This window comes from Hyla sarda, chromosome 6 (assembly GCF_029499605.1).
Source record: "Hyla sarda isolate aHylSar1 chromosome 6, aHylSar1.hap1, whole genome shotgun sequence".
Classification (NCBI taxonomy): domain Eukaryota; kingdom Metazoa; phylum Chordata; class Amphibia; order Anura; family Hylidae; genus Hyla; species Hyla sarda.
Window position 1 is genome coordinate 119,181,092 of NC_079194.1, and position 27,194 is coordinate 119,208,285.

Below are 27,194 nucleotides of genomic sequence, written 5' to 3' on the forward strand. Positions count from 1 at the left end.
CTGTATGCTACAGAGGAAGTTGCATTTCTTTCTGAAGTTTTTTTCAGTCTGACAACAGTGCTCTCTGCTGACACCTCTGTCCAGGTCAGGAACTGTCAAAGCAGGAAAGGTTTTAGTTGGAGCTATGCACTGCTTCCTTTTTAGTTGGAGCTATGCACTGCTTCCTTTTTAGTTGAAGCTATGCACTGCTTCCTTTTCCCCATGGTGGCATTGTAAGGGAATTAAAGGGGTATAGCCAGTACGGCTCTATCTGGTCCTTATATCTTAGATACTTAGATCTTTTGTTTGCAGGACCTGCTGGCTCTGCCAATCCCTGTCTGAAACAGGTGACCACTGATTGGCTGAGTGGAATGTCCTACACTTAGCGCTCATCTTGGTAGCAGCAAGAAGACAGAAGATTGAGGGACTGGAAGTAGCTAAATGGAGCTGCAGTGGAACATAACTGGGTAAGTATGCCTTTTTTATTTAACCCCCCCCCCTCAGCAGCATCGTAAACAATATTCACCCCTTCAAACGCTTTCTGCCTGACCCATCTCAGTCTACAGCTGATGAATGGGGACAGCTGATCATTAGGAGATATTTGTAACAAAAATGGATTGTGCAATTTAAATTAGCCATTAACAAACCAGAACAATGTTTTATGGAGACATTTCCTATAAGGCTGGTTTCAGATTGGTATTGCCCATATCTTTTCATTGCTAAATCATTCAGATCCTATCAACATGTGTTTATGTACAGTGGGGCAAAAAATATTTAGTCAGCCACCAATTGTGCAAGTTCTCCCACTTAAAAAGATGAGTGAGTCCTGTCATTTTCATCATAGTTATACCTCAACTATGAGAGACATAATGATAAAAAAAAATCTGTAAAATCACATTGTCTGATTTTTAAAGAACTTATTAGCAAATTATGGGGGAAAATAAGTATTTGGTCACCTACAAACCAGCAAGATTTCTCGCTCTTACAGACCTGTAACTTCTTTAAGAGTCTGCTCTGTCCTCCACTTATTACCTGTATTAATGGCACCTGTTTGAACTTGTTATCAATATAAAAGACACCTGTCCACAACCTTAAACAGTCACACTCCAAACTTCACTATGGCCAAGAGCAAAGAGCTGTCGGAGAACACCAAAAACAAAATTTTAGACCTGCACCAGGCTGGGAAGACTGAATCTGCAATAGGCAAGCAACTTGGTGTGAAAATATCTACTGTGGGAACAATAATTAGAAAATGGAAGACATACAAGACCACTGATAATCTCCCTCAATCTGGGTCTCCACGCAAGATCTCACTCCATAGTGTCAAGAAGAAGATCACAAGAACAATGAGCAAAAATTCCAGAACCATACGGGGGACCTAATGAATGACCTGCAGAGAGCTGGGACCAAAGAAACAAAGGCTACCATCAGTAACACACTACGCCGCCAGGGATTCAAATCATACAGTGCCAGACGTGTCCCTCTGCTTAAGCTTAAAGGGGTACTCGGCCCCTAGACATCTTATCCCCTATCCAAAGGATAGGGGATAAGATGTCAGATCGCCGGGGCCCCGCTGCTGGGGACTCCCGGGATCTCCGCTGCGGCACCGCGCTATCATTACTGCACAGAGAGAGTTCGCTCTGTGTGTAATGACGGGCAATACAGGGGCCGGAGCATCGTGACACCATGGCCCCGCCCCTCGTGACGTCACGGCCCGCCCCCTCAATACAAGTCTCAATACAAGTGATGTCACGAGGGGCGGGGCCGTGACGTCACGCTGCTTCGTCCCCTGTATCGCCCGTCATTACGCACAGAGTGAACTCGCTCTGTGCAGTAATGATAGTGGGGTCCGCAGCGGAGATCCGGCGGTCCCCAGCAGCGGGACCCCGCCGATCTGACATCTTATCCCCTATCCTTTGGATAGGGGATAAGATGTCTAGGGGCCGAGTACCCCTTTAAGTACATGAAGTTTTCTAGAGAGCATTTGGATGATCCATAAGAGTATTGGGAGAATGTCATATGGTCAGATGAAACCAAAGTAGAGCTTTTTGGTAAACACTCAATTCGTCGTGTTTGGAGGAGAAAGAATGCCGAGTTGCATCCAAAGAACACCATACCTACTGTGAAGCATGGGGGTGGAAACATCATGCTTTGGGGCTGTTTTTTTCTGCAAAGGGACCAGGAGGACTGATCCGTGTAAAGGAAAGAATGAATGGGGCCATGTATCATGAAATTTTGAGTGAAAACCTCCTTCCATCGGCAAGGGAACTGAAGATTAAATGTGGCTGGGTCATTCAGCATGACAATGATCACAAACACACCACCCGGTCAATGAAGGAGTGGCTTTGTAAGAAGCATTTCAAGGTCCTGGAGTGGCCTAGCCAGTTTCCAGATCTCAACCTTATAGAAAACCTTTGGAGGGAGTTGAAAGTCCATGTTGCCCAGCGACAGCCCCAAAACATCACTGCTCTAGAGGAGATCTGCATGGAGGAATGGGCCAATATACCAGCAACAGTGTGAAAACCTTATGAAGACTTACAGAAAACGTTTGACCGTCATTGCCAACAAAGGGTATATAACAAAGTATTGAGATGAACTTTGTTATTGACTAAATACTTATTTTCCACCATAATTTGCAAATAAATTCTTTAAAAATCAGACAATGTGATGTCATCTTTTTAAGTGGGACAACTTGCACAATTGGTGGCTGACTAAATACTTTTTTGAATACTTTTTTGCCCCACTGTATGTTGGTAAGAAAATAGAATGTCAGGAGATAAATATTTCACTGTGAGTAAACGGCTTCAAATGCTCTCCCACACATATATGTCCTGATGTTTCATACGATAAAATGATTAATCAATTAACCCTCATATCCCCATAGGTATTATACAGCGATATCAAACCTAGGATAACAATAGGATTATCTACAGTGAATGGATGTTTATTGCCTTCCCATGTCTTTCAAATCATGGTGGAACCCAGAGGGACCTTATAAGAATTTCCATTACTGGCACCCAAGAGTAATAGCAGACAGATTACATTTGACTAAATCGATGCCTGATGAAGACAGGGTGCTGGGAGCCTATGGGATGCTTAGGGAATTCCTGACTCTTCACCATATGCTGAGACTTTGCACTGCATTGCTTTGAACCAGAAGGGGACTGTGTTTGTTACTGGGGCATAATCATGACTCTGTACCATATGGGACTCTGTAATTACAACACTATAAGCTTCCTAGTAGCAGCAACAGGTAGCTTCTATCACAAATCACAACAGTATCAGCTTGCTCATTACTTCAGGGACCGGACCTATTTTAAGCATACATTCTGCTCATTTAACACAGCTTTAAAGGGGTCAACAATTGGTATCCCGTGGGGGTGATACACAGCCGAATGCATTATTTGTGTGTAGCACTGATTTATGTGCAGAGAATCAACATGTGAAGCCAATAATGACAACTTGATAGAATAGACACACAAAGGAAATGACATGATTAATGCGCCCTCCTAATCTTGCTGTTTATTCTACACAATATTTCCATATTATTATTTAAAAAACATTTAGAATTATTATTTCATACTTGATATTTTTGAAATGATTTATTTCTGTTGTAATGTCGAACAATAAAGCATTTGTGCATTGTAGGGCTGATTAAGTGACAGCGTTCCCAATAATGAAGGTATTAGCAGTGCAACAATACTGGTTGTAAAATATGATGTTATTTTCTTTATGACCTTATTCTGATGTTTGAATTGCAAAATAAAGAAACAAAAAACTTCCTTCCCATAATGGGAGGAAAATCTTACCTCTAAGGCTGGCTATAGGTATACTTTTATATAATTTATTTATTCTTACAGTATATAACTAAATCCTATTCATTTAGGGGAGTTGACACATACACTACATTTGTGGTAGTTTTTCTTATAAATATTCATTTATAGGGAATGGGAAATATTAAGAAAAGATTTAGCTTTCCTGCTAGATCCACTTATGGCTTTGGCTCAAAAATAATGAATGAAAAAATAAAAATAAAGGAACAAACAGCTATGTGTCAAACTCATCATAATGGCATTATATGACATCATCACTAACTCAGCTTTCGGGCAGTTATCGACAGTTATCAGCCCTTAGGGCAAGGGGTGGCATTCACATTTTTGGCAGCCAGTTCCCATCTTTTGACAGGGGCTGGCAGCCACAGTAGTAACTGTGAAACGGAGTAGACAGTGTAGTGACATCACTAGGCTCAATAAATTAATGGTGGTGAGGGAACGCCGAATGCTTCTGGATGGCAATCATGGTTCAGCTTCCCCCTGGTTTGATGAACCAGCTGTGATTTTAACATCTGGTTTTAGGCAATTTGGAAGAATCGGCTAAATTCCACCTGTGCTTAGGTTGTAGTATACTATGGTTTTAGGTCCGGTCTCAAAACCGGAGACGGGGCAGAAATGAGCCAACTGTTTAACACTGGTCGGCTCATTAAAGTGAATAAATTTCAGTGCCGGTCCAGCTGGGGTACGGGAGCACCGGGTTTTCCTCTCCCCCAGCCGGATCCAGCAACCATAGGCTGCAATCGTGGTGTGAATGCAGCCTTAGAGCCCTTTTACATGGGACTATTATTGGCCAAACATACATTCATAGGGACCTTTGCTCCCAGTTATCTACCTATGTAGGACGGCCCTTATCCTCCACCTGAACTGTATATAAGTCTCATAAGAAAGGGGGCAAATAAATATTTCACAGAGAGCTCTAGAACCGCTTATAACAATTATGTTATACATAAAGAATCCAATTTTCCCTTATATCTGTCCTTTTAACAGTGCATATTGGAAGTCTATGCAGCTGCCCTTATAAACTGCCATCTAACATGTTTATCTAATTCTGAGAGTTGGCACCAAGTTTAGCTTCTGCAATAAAGCTGATAAATATAATCATACATAGTATATTAACATAATATACCCTATATTTATACACTTCACTGCAACTTCAAGAGTACATGTGCAAAACTACCTGGTATTAGACTCTCTCTATTGTAAATGACCCCCACTGTATTTAATTTTCTCATGGCAAAACACCAGTGACGGAAATTTACAGAGCTATACCAGCACCACTATTCCCAGCAGCATAAATTGCTCGACCCAGCCATGAACTTCTGCTTTCACATTGTCCCCTCCACTTTGTTAGTTTAAATCAGAAAGCAGTGGGCCTATTCTTAGCGGGAGCATTAAAAAGGACATTTTATTTCACTTTCTTGGCAGTTATGCAAAAATGTCAAGAATGCAGCCAGTTTGAGCTGCAAACCCTTTAACACAAGTCACTAATGGATTTTATAATGCAGTTTTACTGAATGTAAACGTACAATTTTCTCCTTTCTTGTAACACGCCCATACAGTCAAATTTTATTCTACGTGTGGACAAAAGACTCCTGTTTAGGTACAAAGCTATAAAGGTGCAAACATAGTGTCCTGATGCTATGAAAACTACCATGCCTTAGTTCTGCAGGAACTAAATGTAAAGACAGGCAATAAGAAAATGTGCATTTTATGTATGTAAAACATATACACGTGTGATGTCCCAGTACAGGTACACGTTCCTGTACTACCTGTAGGCCCTGTCAGGTTGAGTCCCTCAGGGACCTGGGGGCTCCTCTGCAGGGACTCCCTTTGTTCTCCTGTTAATTTATTAAATGTGGTGTATTTGCCTTTAAGAGCATAGACAGGATCCTTATGTCTAGATAGTATACAAGACCTGTGGAGGACTCAAGGACCTGTGTGAGTAAGCCTGTCACATGTTATGCAGTTATATGATTTGTTGCAACATGTACTCGCAGAGAGCACCAGCTTAACCTATGATCCACAACTTGACCAATGGGCTTTAGTCCAGCCCCGCACTATATAAAGGGGCAGCCATCTTAATTCACTCAGCTCTCTTAGACCCTACCATCTTATCTGAGAACAAGTCTTTGCTGAAGTAGCTACCAGAGGCCTTAGAGACAAGTGTTCAGCATCTGGAGTACACCAAAGCTACAAGTCTATGTCTGCTGTCACTGAAGTTAGTCAAGTCCTGCACATAATACAAGTCAAGTCTAATTACAAGTCAAGTCAAATTACAAGTCAAAGTAAAAGTATTGGTCCAGCAAGCTGCGAGGTCCTCTGGGTACTGGTCACCTCTCGGGGAGTTCTGGCCATAGCTGTGAAGATAATTACACCTGTCTTCTATTCAGTAAAGCCTCTGTTTACCCTCAACTGGTTGTGGACTCTTTATTCACTACTAGACCGTGGGATAGCGGAGAATTCAGGCATGTGGTGTTCTGGAACCCGAAAACCACACTTGCGTCACCAACACATAGGGGTTAATACCATCCGACCCACGGGGTTAATAACATATGATCCCAAAACTCATCACCGCAACACCCATGACCCTGCCACTCACCACAGTGGCACACCACATATTTTGGCATCCCACAAACAGGATACGAGTGTGTGCCTCAACCATTCAGTCCGGCCACCCATCTACAGTATGAAGGTGTGTGCCCAAGGCAAGTTGCCGCAAATCCTATCCCTCAAGTCTGATCTGTGTCTAATACCAAGTCGCATGTCTTTGCAAAAAAGTGTGCGCCAGCCAAGTGTACGGGACTGTGTCTTTGAAATCAGTTTAAGTGCTGGCACTGAAGAAATAGTAGGGAAGGTGAAGTTTACAGTATTGTCAGTGGCAAGAAAGTTTACAAAAAGTGGATTTACAATGTGCAAGATAAGAGCAGAAATTATTTTGCGCGCCAAAATGTCTATTGTACCTGAAAGGGTTAAAGATCTGCCGAAGAAGCGCGCCAAGGATTCCTGCCAAGGCCAGCATCCCGCCCCCGGGCATGGAAACAATGTCGTAGTTTCCAGCCCCAAGTGGAATTTGAAAGGTCCGCCCCCTGTTGCCAGGGGAGTGGATGAAGAGGATGTACAGCTGTGCCGCTTCTGGTCCCAGGCCCCACTGATGACGTCCTTCCTGCTGGCAGCCATCTTGTTGGAGACCAATATAAAAGGCAAAGCGGAGTTTGACCTCTTCAGTCCACAGGAAGTACTGGCAGAGAGCAGTAAGATGTGGGAGTCACAGCAATCCACGTGCACCGGGAGTCCCAAGATGGAGCCGGAGGATCGGATGATTGCCGCCGTGGTGGCGAAGATGTTCCATGAGTTATCGGAACATCTGCATCAACTGTCCCTCGGGGCCGACGACGCCTGAATGAAGGTACCGCTACCCGAGAACGACGGCAAGTGGGCCGAGCACCAGCAGAGGAGACACCGGAGGCTTCCGGAGGGCCGTCGCCCATGTAGTCATGTATATAATGTCTAGTAAATAATGTCTAGTATATAGTCTAGTCGTGTACAGTATATCACCTGTATAGTATGTCACATGCACAGTCAAAAATGTCATGTTCTGTCTAGTAAATAGTTATGCAAGTCAATAAATGCATAGTCAAAAGTGTCAGTTGTGTATAGTTAATTATAATATGCATAGTCCAGCTATAAATTGCAAAGTCCAGTTATAAGTGCATAGAAAAGTTATTTAGGAGTAAAGTAACAGTATATGTACAGTCATAAACAATCTTCAATCCGGTTCACAATCCTGTTCAACTACAAAAGAGCATGTATGGACTATTATACCAAGACTCTAATGTTATTTGTTATTTCATCAGCCTGAAATGGACGTTTGTGCATAAAATGCCTCAGGCCTGCATATGGCTCCACGGCCACCTTATGTCTAGGACGACTTATGTTAAGCTAAGGGGTTTGTGATGTCCCAGTACAGGTACACGTTCCTGTACTACCTGTAGGCCCTGTCAGGTTGAGTCCCTCAGTGACCTGGGGGCTCCCCTGCAGGGACTCCCCTTGTTCTCCTGTTAATTTATTAAATGTGGTATATGTGCCTTTAAGAGCATAGACAGGATCCTTATGTATAGATAGTATACAAGACCTGTGGAGGACTCAAGGACCTGTGTGGGTAAGCATGTCACATGTTATATTATGCAGTTATAAGATTTGTTGCAACATGTACTCCCAGAAAGCACCAGCATTAACCTATGACCCATAGCTTGACCAATGGGCTTTAGCACAGCCCCCCACTATATAAAGGGGCAGCCATCTTAATTCACTCTCTTAGATTCCAGCTCTCTTAGACCCTACCATCTGATCTGAGAACAAGCCGTTGCTGAAGTAGCTACCAGAGGCCAGTGTTCAAGCATCTGGAGTACCACAAAGCTACAACTCTCCAGTAAGTCTGAAAGTCTATGCCTGCTGTCACTGAAGTTAGTCAAGTCCTACACATAGTACAAGTCAAGTCTAATTACAAGTCAAAGTAAAAGTATTGGTCCAGCAAGCTGTGAGGTCCTCTGGGTACTGGTCACCTCTCTGGGAATTCTGGCCATAGCTGTGAAGATAATTACACCTGTCTTCTATTAAGTAAAACCTCTGTTTACCCTCCACTGGTTATGGACTCTTTCTTCACTACTAGACCGTGGGATAGCGGAGAATCAGGGCGTGTGGTGTTCCGGAACCCGAAAACCACACTGGCTTAACGAACACATAGGGGTTGATACCATCCGACCCCAGGGGTTAATAACATCTGATCCCAACACTCATCACCGCAACACCCGTGGCCCTGCCACTCACCACAGTGGCACACCACACATGTAATGATTCTTATAATACAAATGGATGTGCGGAGGCACACTACACCAGTGTAGATCAAAGAAGTCCGAGTTGACCAAACTTACACTTGTACCCCAAGTGTCTGGAAAAGATAGAAAAACACTTTAAAAGATTTGCGTTCTAGGATAGTTGGATAGGAGCATGAATATTTTAATTAAAAAAAATATATATATAGATATCCACACTCAAAGGGGTACGGGGTACTCTAATGGAAAATATATATTTTTTAATCAACTGGTGCCAGAAAGTTAAACAGATTTGTAAATTACTTCTATTAAAAAACCTTAATCCTTTCAGTACTTATGAGCTTCTGAAGTTAAGGTTGTCCTTTTCTGCCTAAGTAATCTCTGATGACACGTGTCTCGGGAAACGCCCAGTTTAGAAGAGGTTTGCTATGGGGATTTGCTTCTAAACTGGGCGTTTCCCAAGACACGTGTCATCAGAGATCACTTAGACAGAAAAGGACAACCTTAACTTCAGAAGCTCATAAGTACTGAAAGGATTAAGGTTTTTTAATAGAAGTAATTTACAAATCTGTTTAACTTTCTGGAGCCAGTTGATATATAAAAAAAAAGTTTTTTTCCTGGATAACCCCTTTAACCTGTTAAGGACCCAGGACGTATCGGTACGTCCTGAGTCTGGTCCCGTTCATAACGGGTCAGGTCTGGCCTCTAACAAAGGCCGGGACCTGTGGCTAATAGCACGGCACTGATCGCAGTGTCGCATGCTATTAACCCTTTAGACGCGCCGTTCAAAGTTGATCGCCGCGTCTAAAGTGAAACTAAACCATTGCAGGTTAACTCAGGGGGCTGTTCGGGATGTCCACGGTGAAATTACGGCATCTCCAACAGCTGAGGCACAGCAGGAGGGTCCCTTACCTTGCCTCCTGGTGTCCCATCATCGAATGACTGCTCAGTGCCTGAAATCCAGGCATGAGCAGTCAAGCAGCAGAATCATTGATCAATGGTTTCCTATGAGAAACCATTGATCAATGTAAAAGATCAGTGTATGCAGTGTTATAGCCCCATATGGGAAAAGTGAAAAAAGCGAATAAAGATCATTTAACCCCTTCCCTAATAAAAGTTTGAATCACCCCCCTTTTCCCATTTAAAAAACAAAAGTGTAAATAAAAATAAACATATGTGGTATCGCCGCATGCGGAAATGTCTGAATTATAAAAATATATAATTAATTAAACCACACGGTTAATGGTGTACGTGCAAAAAATGTCCAAATTCCAAAACAGTGTATTTTTTTCACGTTTTATATAATGAAAAAATGAATAAAAAACGATCAATAAGTCCGATCAATATAAAAATGGTACCGCTAAAAACTTCGTGGAAATATAAAAAAGTTATAGGGGTCAGAAAATGACAATTTTAAACGTATACATTTTTCTGCATGTAGTTATGATTTTTTCCAGAAGTACGACAAAATCAAACCTACATAAATAGGGTATCATTTTAATAGTATGTGTCACGATTCGGCTTCCAGGTAGTGGATCCTCTGTGTCAGCGAGGGATTGGCGTGGACCGTGCTAGTGGACCGGTTCTAAGAGGCTACTGGTTTTCACCAGAGCCCGCCGCAAAGCGGGATGGTCTTGCTGCGGCAGTAGCAACCAGGTCGTATCCACTAGCAACGGCTCTACCTCGCTGACTGCTGAGAAGGCGTGGGACAGAAGGACTAGGCAGAGGCAAGGTCAGACGTAGCAGAAGGTCGGGGGCAGGCGGCAAGGTTCGTAGTCAGGATGGGTAGCAGAAGTTCAGGTACACAGGCTTTGGACACACTAAACGCTTTCACTGGCACAAGGCAACAAGATCCGGCAAGGGAGTGCATGGGAGGAGATCAGATATAGCCAGGGAGCAGGTGGAAGCCAATTAAGCTAATTGGGCCAGGCACCAATCATTGGTGCACTGGCCCTTTAAGTCTCAGAGAGCTGGCGCGCGCGCGCCCTAGAGAGCGGAGCCGCGCGCGCCAGCACATGACAGCAGGGGACCGGGACGGGTAAGTGACCTGGGATGCGATTCGCGAGCGGGCGCGTCCCGCTGTGCGAATCGCATCCCCAACGGCCATGACAGTGCAGCGCTCCCGGTCAGCGGGACCGACCGGGGCGCTGCAGGGAGAAAGACGCCGTGAGCGCTCCGGGGAGGAGCGGGGACCCGGAGCGCTAGGCGTAACAGTACCCCCCCCCCTTAGGTCTCCCCTTCTCTTTGTCCGGTAACTGCCTCCCCTGGGATGAGGACACCGGGAAAGAATGGAGGGTTTCCTCAACGGCAGGCAGTACAGCAGGAGTGGGAATGGGGAGGGAGGGCAGAGGGCGAGGCCTGGCACGGGGCAGTGTGACACCAGGACGGGGGCCATGGGGAGGCACAGAGGCTTGCCTGACGGGACTGGGAGGGGGGGAGAGGCACTTCCTGTGGCAGGCAGAGTCCCAGTTCCTGATCTCCCCGGTGGTCCAATCAATGGTGGGGGAATGAAGCCGGAGCCAAGGCAGACCGAGGAGGACCTCAGAGGTACAGTTGGGGAGAATGAAGAACTCAATCCTCTCAAGGTGGGGTCCAATGGACATGAGGAGGGGCTCTGTGCGGTAACGCACGGTGCAGTCCAATCTGGCTCCGTTGACCGCGGAAATGTAGAGCGGCTTGACGAGACGGGTCACCGGGATGCTGAATTTAGGCGCGGTACAAGGGAGTAGACAGAAGCAACGGCTCTACCTCGCTGACTGCTGAGAAGGCGTGGGACAGAAGGACTAGGCAGAGGCAAGGTCAGACGTAGCAGAAGGTCGGGGGCAGGCGGCAAGGTTCGTAGTCAGGATGGGTAGCAGAAGTTCAGGTACACAGGCTTTGGACACACTAAACGCTTTCACTGGCACAAGGCAACAAGATCCGGCAAGGGAGTGCATGGGAGGAGATCAGATATAGCCAGGGAGCAGGTGGAAGCCAATTAAGCTAATTGGGCCAGGCACCAATCATTGGTGCACTGGCCCTTTAAGTCTCAGAGAGCTGGCGCGCGCGCGCCCTAGAGAGCGGAGCCGCGCGCGCCAGCACATGACAGCAGGGGACCGGGACGGGTAAGTGACCTGGGATGCGATTCGCGAGCGGGCGCGTCCCGCTGTGCGAATCGCATCCCCAACGGCCATGACAGTGCAGCGCTCCCGGTCAGCGGGACCGACCGGGGCGCTGCAGGGAGAAAGACGCCGTGAGCGCTCCGGGGAGGAGCGGGGACCCGGAGCGCTAGGCGTAACAGTATGGACCTGCAGAATAAAGAGAAGGTGTAATTTTTACTGAAAAATGTACTGTGTAGAAACAGAAGCCCCCAAAATTACAAAATGGCGTTTTTTTTTTCTTTCAATTTTGTCTCACAATGATTTTTTTTCCTTTCGCCATAGATTTTTGGGTAAAATGACTTATCTCATTACAAAGTAGAATTGGTGGTGCAAAAAATAAGCCATCAAATGGATTTTTAGGTGCAAAATTAAAAGAGTTATGATTTTTTAAAGGTAAGGAGGAAAAAACGAAGATGCAACAAACGGAAAAACCCCGGTCGTTAAAGGGGTACTCCGGTGGTCAACGTGTTTTTCCATTTTTGACTTACCCTATTTGTTTTGTTTCATTTCTATTCTTGTTGTTTAAGCTACTCTATTTCTGTTCTTTGTTGTATGTTTATCCCCCACATTGTTTTCCTATCTTTGCTTCTATTTCCTGTTTCTTGCTGTGCTGAAAACTACAAATCCCAGCATGCCACATGCCTTGCTGGTTTGGGGCGGCTCCTTTTTTTTGTTTGTTTGTTCTGCCCTTTACCCATCCTACTATTTTCCCGGGTCGGCGCCCTTATACACAGCACACTAATATAAATCAGCCTTGGTTGGGATACACTGGCATACACACACACAAAAGGGACTACAACTCCCAGCATGTGTCATGCAGGAGTCTTCAGTATAACACCAGCATGCTGCCTCTGTAGTCTCTTGGGGGTTGTAGTTCACCACACCTCTGTAGGGCATACACCAGTGTTTCCCAACCAGGGTGCCTCCAGGTGTTGCAAAACCACAACTCCCAGCATGCCCTGACAGCCTTTAGGCATGCTAGGAGTTGTAGTTTTGCAACAGCTGGAGGCATACTGGTTGGGAAACACTGGTGTAACATGATGTGTATGCTGAATAGGCTAGAACAGTGTTTCCCAACCAGTGTCCCTCCAGCTGTTGCAAATCTACAACTCCCAGCATGCCCAAAGTCTGTCAGGGCATGCTGGGAGTTGTAGTCTTGCAACAGCTGGAAGCACACTGGCATACACACATACAACAGGGACTACAACTCCCAGCATGTGTCATTCAGGAGTACCCTCATCCCCCTTCACATATAGAGATCATTCCCAGTATGAGATTTCTTCCCCTGCAGTCCATACATCCCCAGCCCGTGCACCTTCTCATCCTCCCCTTCAGATAACACTTATCTTCTCTGTGTTCTTTCTCCTGTGCAGACCTGTGTCCTTAGAATACAGAGCAGGGGGGAGGGGAGGTGAGGAGCTGTGTACTCAGCTGGATGAGATGAGGGGGCGTGGCTTATTCTTCTCTTGCAGACAGAGAAAAAAAAAAAAAAGCTGTGACATCTTGTCCACAACAGACTCAGAACTGTGGAGAACAGTAAAAGAAAACCCTCTGAACTACAGAACTTCCTGCCCAACAAACAGGTAAGAAAAACACATACATGCTGCCAAAACATATAACACATGTATATTGCAAAAAACTAAACTTACAAAGAAGATGCCATATAGTCAAAAAAATTAACCACCAGAGTACCCCTTTAAGGGGTTAAAGAAGAAGTTACAAGTCTGTGAGAGCCAGAAATCTTGCTTGTTTGTAGGTGACCAAATACTTATTTTCCACAATAATTTGCAAATAAATTCTTAAAAAATCTGACAATGTGATTTTATGGATTTTTTTTTTCTCATTATGTCTCTCATAGTTGAGGTATACCTATGATGAAAATTACAGGCCTCATCTTTTTAAGTGAAAGAACTTGCTCAATTGGTGGCTGACTAAATCCTTTTCCCCCCCACTGTAGGTAGGTTCCCAAGGGCCCTGTGACCTACTACTTAAATGTGTATATCATTATTATTATTTTATTAAAATATTCCTGCTCATATCCAACAGTCATAGTGTCACGATGCCGGCTGGCAGGTAGTGGATCCTCTGTGCCAGAGAGGGATTGGCGTGGACCGTGCTAGTGGACCGGTTCTAAGCCACTACTGGTTTTCACCAGAGCCCGCCGCAAAGCGGGATGGTCTTGCTGCGGCGGTAGTGACCAGGTCGTATCCACTAGCAACGGCTCACCTCTCTGGCTGCTGAAGATAGGCGCGGTACAAGGGAGTAGGCAGAAGCAAGGTCGGACGTAGCAGAAGGTCGGGGCAGGCAGCAAGGATCGTAGTCAGGGGCAACGGCAGAAGGTCTGGAAACACAGGCAAGGAACACACAAGGAACGCTTTCACTGGCACTAAGGCAACAAGATCCGGCAAGGGAGTGCAAGGGAAGTGAGGTAATATAGGGAAGTGCACAGGTGATTACCCTAATTGGAACCACTGCGCCAATCAGCGGCGCAGTGGCCCTTTAAATCGTAGAGACCCGGCGCGCGCGCGCCCTAGGGAGCGGGGCCGCGCGCGCCGGGACAGAACAGACGGGGAGCGAGTCAGGTAGGGGAGCCGGGGTGCGCATCGCGAGCGGGCGCTACCCGCATCGCGAATCGCATCCCGGCTGGCAGCGGGATCGCAGCGCCCCGGGTCAGAGGACGTGACCGGAGCGCTGCAGCGGAGAGAGTGAAGCGAGCGCTCCGGGGAGGAGCGGGGACCCGGAGCGCTCGGCGTAACAGTACCCCCCCCCTTGGGTCTCCCCCTCTTCTTGGAGCCTGAGAACCTGAGGAGCAGACTTTTGTCAAGGATGTTGTCCTCAGGTTCCCAGGATCTCTCTTCAGGACCACAACCCTCCCAGTCTACTAAAAAAAAATTTTTCCCTCTGACCTTTTTGGCAGCCAAAATTTCCTTGACCGAGAAGACGTCCGAGGAGCCGGAAACAGGAGTGGGAGGAACAGATTTGGGAGAAAAACGGTTGAGGATGAGTGGTTTGAGAAGAGAGACGTGAAAGGCATTAGGGATACGAAGAGAAGGAGGAAGAAGAAGTTTATAAGAGACAGGATTAATTTGACACAAAATTTTGAAAGGACCAAGATAGCGTGGTCCCAACTTGTAGCTAGGGACACGGAAGCGGACATATTTAGCGGAGAGCCATACCTTGTCTCCAGGGGAAAAAACGGGGGGAGCTCTTCTTTTCTTATCCGCGAACCTCTTCATGCGTGAAGAAGCCTGTAAGAGAGAATTTTGGGTCTCTCTCCATATAATGGAAAGGTCACGAGAAATTTCATCCACAGCGGGCAGACCAGAGGGCAAGGGGGTAGGGAGGGGGGGAAGAGGGTGACGGCCGTACACCACGAAAAATGGGGATTTGGAGGAAGATTCAGAGACCCTGAAGTTATACGAGAATTCGGCCCATGGAAGGAGATCTGCCCAGTCATCCTGGCGGGAGGAAACAAAATGTCGCAAATAATCACCCAAGATCTGGTTAATTCTTTCTACTTGTCCATTGGACTGGGGATGATATGCAGAGGAAAAATTTAATTTAATCTTGAGTTGTTTACAGAGAGCCCTCCAGAATTTAGACACGAATTGGACACCTCTATCCGAGACAATCTGCGTAGGCAACCCGTGAAGACGAAAAATGTGTACAAAAAATTGTTTAGCCAACTGAGGCGCAGAAGGAAGACCAGGAAGAGGGATGAAATGTGCCATTTTGGAGAATCGATCAACGACCACCCAAATAACAGTGTTGCCACGGGAAGGGGGTAAATCAGTAATAAAATCCATACCAATCAGAGACCAAGGCTGTTCGGGGACAGGCAGAGGATGAAGAAAACCAGCGGGCTTCTGGCGAGGAGTCTTATCCCGGGCACAGATAGTGCAGGCTCGCACAAAGTCCCCAACATCCGTCTCCAGAGTCGGCCACCAATAGAAGCGGGAGATGAGTTGCACAGATTTCTTGATGCCCGCATGACCTGCGAGATGGGAGGAGTGACCCCATTTGAGGATTCCGAGGCGTTGGCGTGGAGAAACAAAGGTCTTTCCTGGAGGGGTCTGCCTGATGGAGGCAGGAGAAGTGGAGATCAGGCAGTCAGGTGGAATGATGTGTTGCGGAGGGAGATCAACTTCTGAGGCATCCGAGGAACGAGAGAGAGCATCGGCCCTAATGTTCTTATCGGCAGGACGAAAGTGAATCTCAAAATTAAATCGGGCAAAGAACAGAGACCACCGGGCCTGGCGAGGATTCAGCCGTTGGGCAGACTGGAGGTAGGAGAGGTTCTTGTGGTCGGTGTAGATAATAACAGGAAATCTTGATCCCTCCAGCAGATGCCTCCATTCCTCAAGTGCTAATTTAATGGCTAGAAGCTCTCGATCCCCGATGGAGTAGTTCCTCTCCGCTGGAGAGAAGGTCCTAGAGAAAAAACCACAAGTGACAGCATGCCCGGAAGAATTTTTTTGTAGAAGAACAGCTCCAGCTCCCACTGAGGAGGCATCAACCTCCAATAGGAAGGGTTTGGAAGGGTCAGGTCTGGAGAGCACGGGAGCCGAAGAAAAGGCAGACTTGAGTCGTTTAAAGGCGTCTTCTGCTTGAGGAGGCCAGGACTTGGGATCAGCATTTTTTTTGGTTAAAGCCACGATAGGAGCCACAATGGTAGAAAAATGTGGAATAAATTGCCTGTAATAATTGGCGAACCCCAAAAAGCGTTGGATAGCACGGAGTCCGGAGGGGCGTGGCCAATCTAAGACGGCAGAGAGTTTGTCTGGATCCATCTGTAGTCCCTGGCCAGAGACCAAATATCCTAGAAAAGGAAGAGATTGGCATTCAAACAGACATTTCTCAATTTTGGCATAGAGTTGGTTGTCACGAAGTCTCTGAAGAACCATACGGACATGCTGGCGGTGTTCTTCTAGATTGGCAGAAAAAATTAGGATATCGTCCAGATATACAACAACACAGGAGTATAACAGATCACGAAAAATTTCATTGACAAAGTCTTGGAAGACGGCAGGGGCATTGCACAGTCCAAAGGGCATGACCAGATACTCAAAGTGTCCATCTCTGGTGTTAAATGCCGTTTTCCACTCGTCCCCCTCTCTGATGCGGATGAGGTTATAGGCGCCTCTTAAGTCCAATTTAGTGAAGATGTGGGCACCTTGGAGGCGATCAAAGAGTTCAGAGATGAGGGGTAAGGGGTAGCGGTTCTTAACCGTGATTTTATTAAGACCGCGGTAGTCAATGCAAGGACGTAGGGAGCCATCTTTTTTGGACACAAAGAAAAATCCGGCTCCGGCAGGAGAGGAGGATTTACGGATAAAGCCCTTTTTTAGATTCTCCTGGACGTATTCGGACATGGCAAGAGTCTCTGGGGCAGAGAGAGGATAAATTCTGCCCCGGGGTGGAGTAGTGCCCGGGAGGAGGTCGATAGGGCAATCATAAGGCCTGTGAGGAGGTAGAGTCTCAGCTTGTTTTTTGCAGAAAACATCCGCGAAGTCCATATAGGCCTTAGGGAGACCGGTTACTGGAGGAACCACAGAGTTACGGCAAGGGTTACTGGGAACCGGTTTTAGACAGTTCTTGGAACAAGAGGACCCCCAACTCTTGATCTCCCCAGTGGACCAATCCAGGGTTGGGGAATGAAGTTGAAGCCAGGGAAGTCCAAGGAGAATTTCTGAGGTGCAATTGGGGAGGACCAAAAGTTCAATCCTCTCATGATGAGATCCGATGCTCATAAGAAGGGGCTCCGTGCGGAAACGTATGGTACAGTCCAATCTTTCATTATTTACACAATTGATGTAGAGGGGTCTGGCGAGACTGGTCACCGGGATGTTGAACCTGTTGACGAGAGAGGCCAAAATAAAATTTCCTGCAGATCCAGAGTCCAAGAAGGCCACAGCAGGGAAGGAGAAGGCAGAGGCAGACATCCGCACAGGCACTGTAAGACGTGGAGAAGCAGAGTAGACATCAAGGACTGTCTCACCTTTGTGCGGAGTCAGCGTACGTCTTTCCAGGCGGGGAGGACGGATAGGACAATCCCTCAGGAAGTGTTCGGTACTAGCACAGTACAGGCAGAGGTTCTCCATACGGCGTCGTGTCCTCTCTTGAGGTGTCAGGCGAGACCGGTCGACCTGCATAGCCTCCACGGCGGAAGGCACAAGAACAGATTGCAGGGGACCAGAGGAGAGAGGAGCCGAGGAGGAGAAACGCCTCGTGCGAACAGAGTCCATATCTTGGCGGAGTTCCTGACGCCTTTCGGAAAAACGCATGTCAATGCGAGTGGCTAGGTGAATAAGTTCATGTAGATTAGCAGGAATTTCTCGTGCGGCCAGAACATCTTTAATGTTGCTGGATAGGCCTTTTTTGAAGGTCGCGCAGAGGGCCTCATTATTCCAGGACAATTCTGAAGCAAGAGTACGGAATTGTACGGCATACTCGCCAACGGAAGAATTACCCTGGACCAGGTTCAACAGGGCAGTCTCAGCAGAAGAGGCTCGGGCAGGTTCCTCAAAGACACTTCGGATTTCCGAGAAGAAGGAGTGTACAGAGGCAGTGACGGGGTCATTGCGGTCCCAGAGCGGTGTGGCCCATGACAGGGCTTTTCCGGACAGAAGGCTGACTACGAAAGCCACCTTAGACCTTTCAGTGGGAAACAGGTCCGACATCATCTCCAGATGCAGGGAACATTGGGAAAGAAAGCCACGGCAAAACTTAGAGTCCCCATCAAATTTATCCGGCAAGGATAGGCGTAGCCCAGGAGCGGCCACTCGCTGCGGAGGAGGTGCAGGAGCTGGCGGCGGAGATGACTGCTGAAGCTGTGGTAGTAACTGTTGTAGCATAACGGTCAGTTGAGACAGCTGTTGGCCTTGTTGCGCTATCTGTTGTGACTGCTGGGCGACCACCGTGGTGAGGTCAGCGACAACTGGCAGAGGAACTTCAGCGGGATCCATGGCCGGATCTACTGTCACGATGCCGGCTGGCAGGTAGTGGATCCTCTGTGCCAGAGAGGGATTGGCGTGGACCGTGCTAGTGGACCGGTTCTAAGCCACTACTGGTTTTCACCAGAGCCCGCCGCAAAGCGGGATGGTCTTGCTGCGGCGGTAGTGACCAGGTCGTATCCACTAGCAACGGCTCACCTCTCTGGCTGCTGAAGATAGGCGCGGTACAAGGGAGTAGGCAGAAGCAAGGTCGGACGTAGCAGAAGGTCGGGGCAGGCAGCAAGGATCGTAGTCAGGGGCAACGGCAGAAGGTCTGGAAACACAGGCAAGGAACACACAAGGAACGCTTTCACTGGCACTAAGGCAACAAGATCCGGCAAGGGAGTGCAAGGGAAGTGAGGTAATATAGGGAAGTGCACAGGTGATTACCCTAATTGGAACCACTGCGCCAATCAGCGGCGCAGTGGCCCTTTAAATCGTAGAGACCCGGCGCGCGCGCGCCCTAGGGAGCGGGGCCGCGCGCGCCGGGACAGAACAGACGGGGAGCGAGTCAGGTAGGGGAGCCGGGGTGCGCATCGCGAGCGGGCGCTACCCGCATCGCGAATCGCATCCCGGCTGGCAGCGGGATCGCAGCGCCCCGGGTCAGAGGACGTGACCGGAGCGCTGCAGCGGAGAGAGTGAAGCGAGCGCTCCGGGGAGGAGCGGGGACCCGGAGCGCTCGGCGTAACACATAGAATACCAGTCTTTTTTAGTATATTATGGTTCTTGCTTTATTACTGGAGACTCTTTGGCATCAACCGTTGTATAACATAAAGGCATTTGAGCTATGGGCAGAAATCAGCCGAGTGATTTGTTTTGGTTTGCACTAGTAGCAGAGGTTGAACATTTCCTGTTTTACCAAAGATACTTAACCAATGGTCTTTCAAATATTTGTCCACATTCACAATTATTTTTTTATAATATTTTAATTGCAACTAAAACTAGAAAACTATTCAAAAAGTTAAATTGTTTTAGGTCTACATCTTCTTTGCAGAACAAAGGACAAGATTTATCAATTTGTCCAAGACAAAAATTGTCAGATTTTGACCATAGCAACCAGTCATAGCTCATGTTTCACTTTCCTTGAGCTTTTTAAGATATTAAACCTGTGATTGGAAACAAATAATGTATAATTTGGTTCTGTAGTCGTACTCTCGTCTGCCCCCATAGTTAACAAATGGACAGCAATATGACTAAAGGATCAGACTACAAAGTGTCTGATTGTAGTCTGTTGTCTTGGAGACACATAGGCATGTGTAGGAGCTGCAGACACAAAAAGAAAATTCCAAATAAAGACTATTTGCAAAGTTGCTTCCTTTTTTTTTTGTATGTATTGGAACAATTCCTTTTCCTGCACCAAGTTGTCTGTGCGCTGTGTTCCTATGCAACAGACATGCGCAGATGGCAATGCCATCTTATCCCAGCAGTGAATTTAAAGGGAACCCATGACATTAAAAGCACTGTCTTAACTGAAGACACCATGTTATAGAGCAGAAGAAGCTAAGCAAATCGATGTAAATACTTGAGGGAAAAAAATATTTTTAACAAGTACAGGTGAAACTCGAAAAATTTGAATATCGTGCAAAAGTCCATTATATTTCATTAATGCAACTTAAAAAGAAAGGCAGCATGAAATGCTCCAAAATCTTCTGGTAGACGGATGCGTTGACCCATGACTTAATGAAGCACAGTGGACCAACTCCAGATGACATGGCTCCCCAAATCATATTGTTGCGTTATGCGCCCCGGCCGCCCCGACACGCCAGCCGTGAGTGCATGGTTCCCTTACCTGCTGCTGACGACAGGGCTGGGACTCGCATTGGAGCCCCAGTCCGTCACTCTTCGGGTGTTTCTCCTGCCTCCGCCTCTCTGCACCGGCGCGCGCGTCCCAGTCCCCTAGGGTGCGCGCGTGCCGGAGCTTTAAGATTTAAAGGGCCAGTACGCTCATTAGTGTAATTCACCTGTGGCTCATTTATAAATTCCTCCACCCTCCTCAGTATTGCCTTGCCGTGTATCTGATCCCTTGCTTTGTGACTTTGACCTTGCTCTTCTGCCGCCTGCCTACTGAACTCCTGCTACATCTTGACTACGCTACTGTGCAGTCTGCCTTTCTGCTATCCAGACTTCTGCCTTATCCCTCCTGTGTTTCACATCTACTCAGCCGCCTGTGTGGTCGAGCCGTGCCAGGGGTAGTGACCTGGGTGCCGCCTGACACAGCAATTCCATCCCACTTTGCGGCAGGCTCTGGTGAAAACCAGAGGCAACTTAGACTCTGTTCCCTGGTACGGTCTGAGTCATCTACCACACAGGTCCAGCGGATCCACATCCACCGGGGTTCCTGTCTTCTGAAATGTGAGTGTTACACATATAATATTGTGGATTTGGGGTTTTCATGAGCTGTAAGCCATAAATCATCACAATTATGACAAATCACGGCTTGCATGTAATGAGTCTCTCTCATATATTCGTTTCACCTTTTAAGTTGCATTACTGAAAAATTGTTATTTATTAGAAATTTTGCATATTCTGGGCTTAGAAGTCTAGTAGGTGGTCCTTTGTAGTCCTATGTAGTGACTAGTAGTGAGTCAGTGTGAAAACAGAGATAGCTTTCAATCAGTTGGTGGGACCATCCACAGGACTCCTAAGCCCAGAATAACCAGATGTTTAACACTTTAGTGACCAAGTCAATTTGGGCCTCTTTTCTTAATTTTTTTAATCATTCATTCTAAGAGCTATAACTTTTTTTTCCCTTCAACATAGCAATATGAGGGCTTGTGATTTGCCGGACATGTTGTACATTGTAAGGGTTTATTTTTGGGGTTCATATAACTTATTTATTAAATGTTTATTTATATATTTATTTATTTTTTTGCAGAGTTGGGGGATAGTGAATTTTATTTTTAATTTACACCATTCTCCATGTGATAAAAATACCATTGTAATTGTATTCTCTGGGCCACTACAATGACAATGATACGACACTTTTTACATTTGACATTTTTGATTGCTCTTTTCTGTTTTTTGTAAGGCAAATTAACTAAATACTGTCATTTTTATGTGTTTTTCTATTTATTTTTAAAGCAATTACCATGTGGGATAACTAAGAATATATTTTTATAGTTTAGTGCCCAGATTTATCAAACTGTGTGAGAGATATTTTTCATAGAAACCAATCACAGCGCAGCTAGCAAGCTCTGGTAAAGTGAAAGCTGAGCTGTGATTGGTCGCTGTGGGAAAATCACTCCACTTTTTCTCTCACATAGTTTGATAAATCTAAGCTTAGATCTTTACAGACATAGAGATACCAAATATGTATAGCTTTTTTTTTATTTATAAAAAATTTATAATTTTATGTTTTATATAAAATTTATTTTTTTAAGGATAATTTATGCATTTTTATTTTTGGGGTGGTTGGCTGTGTTTTTTTTTTTCTATAAAGGTTTTCCTCCAGCATGTAAGTGGTTAAAGTGCGGTTAAATAAATTATGTGCAATTTAACTGTAGTTAAATTAATAATGTGCAAGTTCTTCATCATCTACCACAAGAATATATATCAAACTGCTCAGCTTACTTTTCTCTGAAATATGTAGACTGTATTTTCAACATGATGAATTAACTTTACACTGGTAAGATTTTTAAGACATTTATTTGGTTGGTTCCTGTGTTATTTTGTCCCAGTTCCATGACCACAACCTGCTGGAGTAATGGTTTCCTGGTTGTGAGAACTTTTTCTACGCAACACAATGTTTACTCCTGTACTTTGTGCATCAGGTGTCTGCACTATGCTCATCAATGCCTAACTATTTAAAGGGGTACTCCGGTGGAAAACTTTTTTTTATTTAAATCAACTGGTGTCAGAAAGTTAAACAGATTTGTAAATTAGATAGTAGAAAAGTAGAAAAACAGTCGGGAACTCACCATGCTGGTTCACGTGAGATCCTTCTTTATTGCGGCATACTCACAAAAGAAGCACGTCTATCGTGTGAAACCGTTCCGTTGCCTATCTGTTGTACCCCCCGTCTTGTTTGTCTCTCCCCTGCATTTATTTGTGAGTATGCCGCAATAAAGAAGGATCTCACGTGAACCAGCGTGGTGAGTTGCCGACTGTTTTTCTACTTTTCTACTATCAAGTTTCATTGAACTGTGCATATAGTCTGAGCACCACCCGAGTTCTCCCAGCAGAAACCGTGATCCCTGTATCCATTTTGCAGTTCGTGTACAGATACAGCAGTGCCGAGTCTACTTCTTGCTTCTTTGTTAGATTTGTAAATTACTTCTATTAAAAAATCTTAATCCTTCCAGTACTTATTAGCTGCTGAATACTACAGAGAAATCTCATTTCTTTTTGGAACACAGAGCTCTCTGCTGACATCATGACAACAGTGCTCTCTGCTGACATCTCTGTCCATTTTAAGAACTGTCCAGAGTAGGAGAAAATCCCCAGAGCAAACATATGCTACTCTGGACAGTTCCTAAAATGGACAGAGGTGTCAACAGAGAGCACTGTGAACATGATGTCAGCAGAGAGCTTTGTGTTCCAAAAAGAAATGAATTTCCTCTGTAGTATTCAGCAGCTAATAAGTACTGGAAGTATTAGGATTTTTTAATAGAAGTAATTTACAAATCTGTTTAACTTTCTGGCACCAGTTGATTTAAAAAAAAAAAAAAAAGTTTTCCATCGCAGTACCCCATTAAACCCAGCCACATTTCTCATTCACTCCATGGTTGTCACTTACAGTTCACAGTGCAGTTCGTCATCCAGCTCCATGTGACCTCTCTTCCTGTAGACTGTACCCAAGCTGCCTAACATTTCTGCTTTGTCTATTGGATACTCTGCTTGGATCTTGTAGAACTACTTATATTCATAACTTCAAACCAGAAAACCTGTAGTTTTAATTTTTTAGTCCTGATTCCTTACTATTGCTGACTATGCTCCTGCCTTGCACATTAAATATCATGCCCGAAACGTGTACTACTTCTGATCCTGACTACTTCAGACTCTGCTTCACCCTTGACCCTTGGTTACTATGTCTGTTTCTGAACTGCTACCCTTCTAGGGTTGCCACCATTCTTGCAATAAAATAAAATAAAATACAGGCCATGCTAATTTGCATAAATAATTATATATGCGTAACATCACAGGATACACATATGCGGGGGAAATTTTGTCCTATTCTGTCCCCTATAACTTTTTTTTATTTCTCCTTATACGGGCCTGTATAAGGGCTTGTTTTTTGCGACCCGATCTGTAGTTTTCAACAGTATCATTTTTGTGTTGATGTGCCTTATTGATCGCTTTTTATTAAATTCAGGAGTTGCAGTTAGTTACTAACTACAACTCCCAGCATGTGTGGTAGCCCTTGTGGGGTGTATGGTAGGGATGGTATGGTGTTGGTATGTGAGGGGTTAATGTTAACCCAGTCACTCATGACGCCAGGGTGAGGGCTGGTATGCTGAATCTATGTTCCGGCCTATCGCCCCCCCTTCCCAAAAGTGATAGGTGCAATGAAATGACTGAAGGACCACAAGTAGATTTAACTTGAACTTGAATAACTTTACTGCAGTGCGTGCAATATCCAATGCGTAGTAACAGTCTCATATAACAGTTCTTAGGTTGCTTAGCGACTGGCAGAAGTTGCGGACCTTGCATTAAACTTATAGTCTCTGAATTTAGGGAGTGATGTGCAGATCCGTCCGGATTTAGGGGAAATATTGGGTCCGGTGATGCTGCAGAGTGCTTAGGGAATGACACACTCTATAATTTAGATCATTCAGCCGTTGCCGCAAGGCTCAGGCCTAACTCACTGCGATTACTGCTATACAGGTCTTACTTGCTTGCTATCCCAGGAACAAGAGAGCGATAAGATGGCCGCCGCTCCCTTATATGGGCAGGGGGCGTGGCGATTTTGATTGGTCCGAACGTCTGCCACTCACTTTACATGGTATCATGGGATTGCTTACATCACAGGATCTATATACATTGCAAAACCCAAAATGAGGCTAGAGATACCAAAGTGCCTGGAACGCATCCAGAACGAGGCTTGGAACACATCACATGACCCGAAGGCCCTGCGATACCATGGAAACAAGTAATTAACCATTTATATGGCGAAATAATACTATATACATTATTCTATGTGCAAAGTCCAGGAATCACAGCACCAATAGGTCTAGGATCTTCATAAGCTGGTTTCTTTATTCACCCCAAAAATACAACGTTTCGGCAACAATAGCCTTTATCAAGCATGATCATGCTTGATAAAGGCTATTGTTGCCGAAACGTTGTATTTTTGGGGTGAATAAAGAAACCAGCTTATGAAGATCCTAGACCTATTGGTGCTGTGATTCCTGGACTTTGCACACATTAACACCAGGCTGGCTGCCTGGGTGTTTCACATGCACGAAGGTTGGTCCTCGGTGCTGTCTCACACCAACCCTTACATTATTCTATGGATAGGAATCTATACACTATAATAGAGGCGACTAGGGGCGGACTGACTAACAGATATTAATAAGTCCTAGGGACTCTGGCTACGGGGACCCATAGATAAATAAGTACCGTATGAAATGCGGTACTGGGACACCACACATGTTTTGATACAGCCTGTGGCTCAGCAGCTGTCCCAAATGAAAACTACAACTCTCAGCATGTTAGACTATATAGTAGTAAATAGTATAGGTCAGTGTTTCCCAACCAGGGCTGCCTCCAGCTGTTGCAAAAATACAACTCCCAGCATGCCCGGACAGCCGTTGGCTGACTGGGCATGCTGGGAGTTGTAGTTTTGCAACCCCTGGGGGCGCTCTAGTTGGAAAACAATGGTATAGCATATGGTGCAACATTCCGGCAGTTGGAGGATTGGTTGGATAAATACCGGCCATTGCATTACCAGGATCTTAATATAAAAATACCGGCCAGTTGGTAACCCTATGACCTTCTACCCTGGTCTTTGCATGGTGTCTTTATTTCTAGTTCCAGATCCTGGCATCTGTGTTACTATTCTACATGTTTCCATGTCCAGTTACATGTTCCACCTCTTGCTTAGGTTTTTGTCATGGCTGCTGTATATCAATGAGAACTGATGACTATTCTGGGAACAAAGAACCAGGAATCCTCCTGTAGTCCATGCCTCCTTTCAGGTATTACACGTGAAAAACAGGGGATCCCTTAGGCTAGGTTCAGACTACGGAATCTCCGGGCAGAAAATTTCCGGACGGAGATTCCGAGTGCGACCAGCGCCGGCTGAATCAGTCGGCGCTAGGACCGCGTGGACACTGCAGCCTCCAATAGACTGCAATGTGTTCCACGCGGATTTCCGCCTGAAGAAAGAGCAACGCCATTCTTCAGGCGGAAATTTCCAAGCGGATTTTCCGTTCACAAATTCCGAAGTGTGAATTTGTGAACGGAAACCCATTCACTACACTATAAATTTTAGTAAGCGGAATTTCCGCCTGCAATTTCAAAGCGGAATTGCAGGCGGAAATTCCGTAGTCTGAACCTAGCCTTAGACTCTATTACAATAGTCAGTGAGAGCTGACAAAGCATTGCTCTTTTTTGCTACTACTACAGAGTTGTGTGCTTAAAGGGGTTATCCAGGAAAAAACTTTTTTTTATGTATCAACTGGCTCCAGAAAGATACACAGATTTGTAATTTACTTCTATTAAAAAATCTTAATCCTTTCAGTACTTATGAGCTGCTGAAGTTGAGTGGTTCTTTTCTGTCTAAGCGCTCTCTGATGACATGTGTCCCGGGTACCGCCCAGTTTAGAAGCAAATCCCCATAGCAAACCTCTTCTACTCTGTGCAGTTCCCGAGACAAGCAGAGATGTCAGCAGAGAGCACTGTTGCCAGACAGAAAACAACAACTCAACTTCAGCAGCTGATAATTATTGAAAGGATTAATATTTTTTTTTAATAGAAGTCATTTACAAATCTGTTTAACTTTCTGGATCCAGTTGATATAAAAAAAAAAAGTTTTTTCCTGGATAACCCCTTTAAGTTATTGCAGTACTCAGTAAGGTGCTACTATAATGATGTTCAGCTATATTTATTATGCAGAAGCTCACAAAGTTCTATACAGGACATTATTTTGTAGATATAAATGCTGGCTCTATGTAGAAAACTAAAAGTAGATATAACATATGTATTCTAAGGAAAAGGCATTCTGGGTGATTGGTTTATATAGGCAGTTAACTATACTGATATGTTGTTTTAGTTTGTTGTAAAATGTTGTTTAGATGTACTGTAGCCCTTAACCAGAACTGGCCTCCCTTCTGAACAATAAAGCTGGCTATGCTATTGTGTAATATTTTCTTTTATCAGTGGTGACATCTTGGCTGCCACTGTAACAAACGCCCCCCGAGCAGTCCGAGGGTGCCCCAGACTGGACGGCACAAGTGTATTTACAATGTATTGGAAATT

The 27,194-nt window shown here is 45.4% G+C and overlaps 1 long non-coding RNA gene across 1 annotated transcript in view; it reads left to right on the top strand.

Annotated features, from left to right (window-relative positions):
* Positions 1-8,154: 8,154 nt before the first annotated feature.
* Positions 8,155-27,194, top strand: part of LOC130277607 (uncharacterized) — a 56,892-nt gene continuing 37,852 nt past the window's right edge. The window contains exon 1 of the long non-coding RNA XR_008845489.1: positions 8,155-8,241. This is a non-coding gene — a long non-coding RNA (uncharacterized LOC130277607). The remainder of the gene's footprint in view (positions 8,242-27,194) is intronic.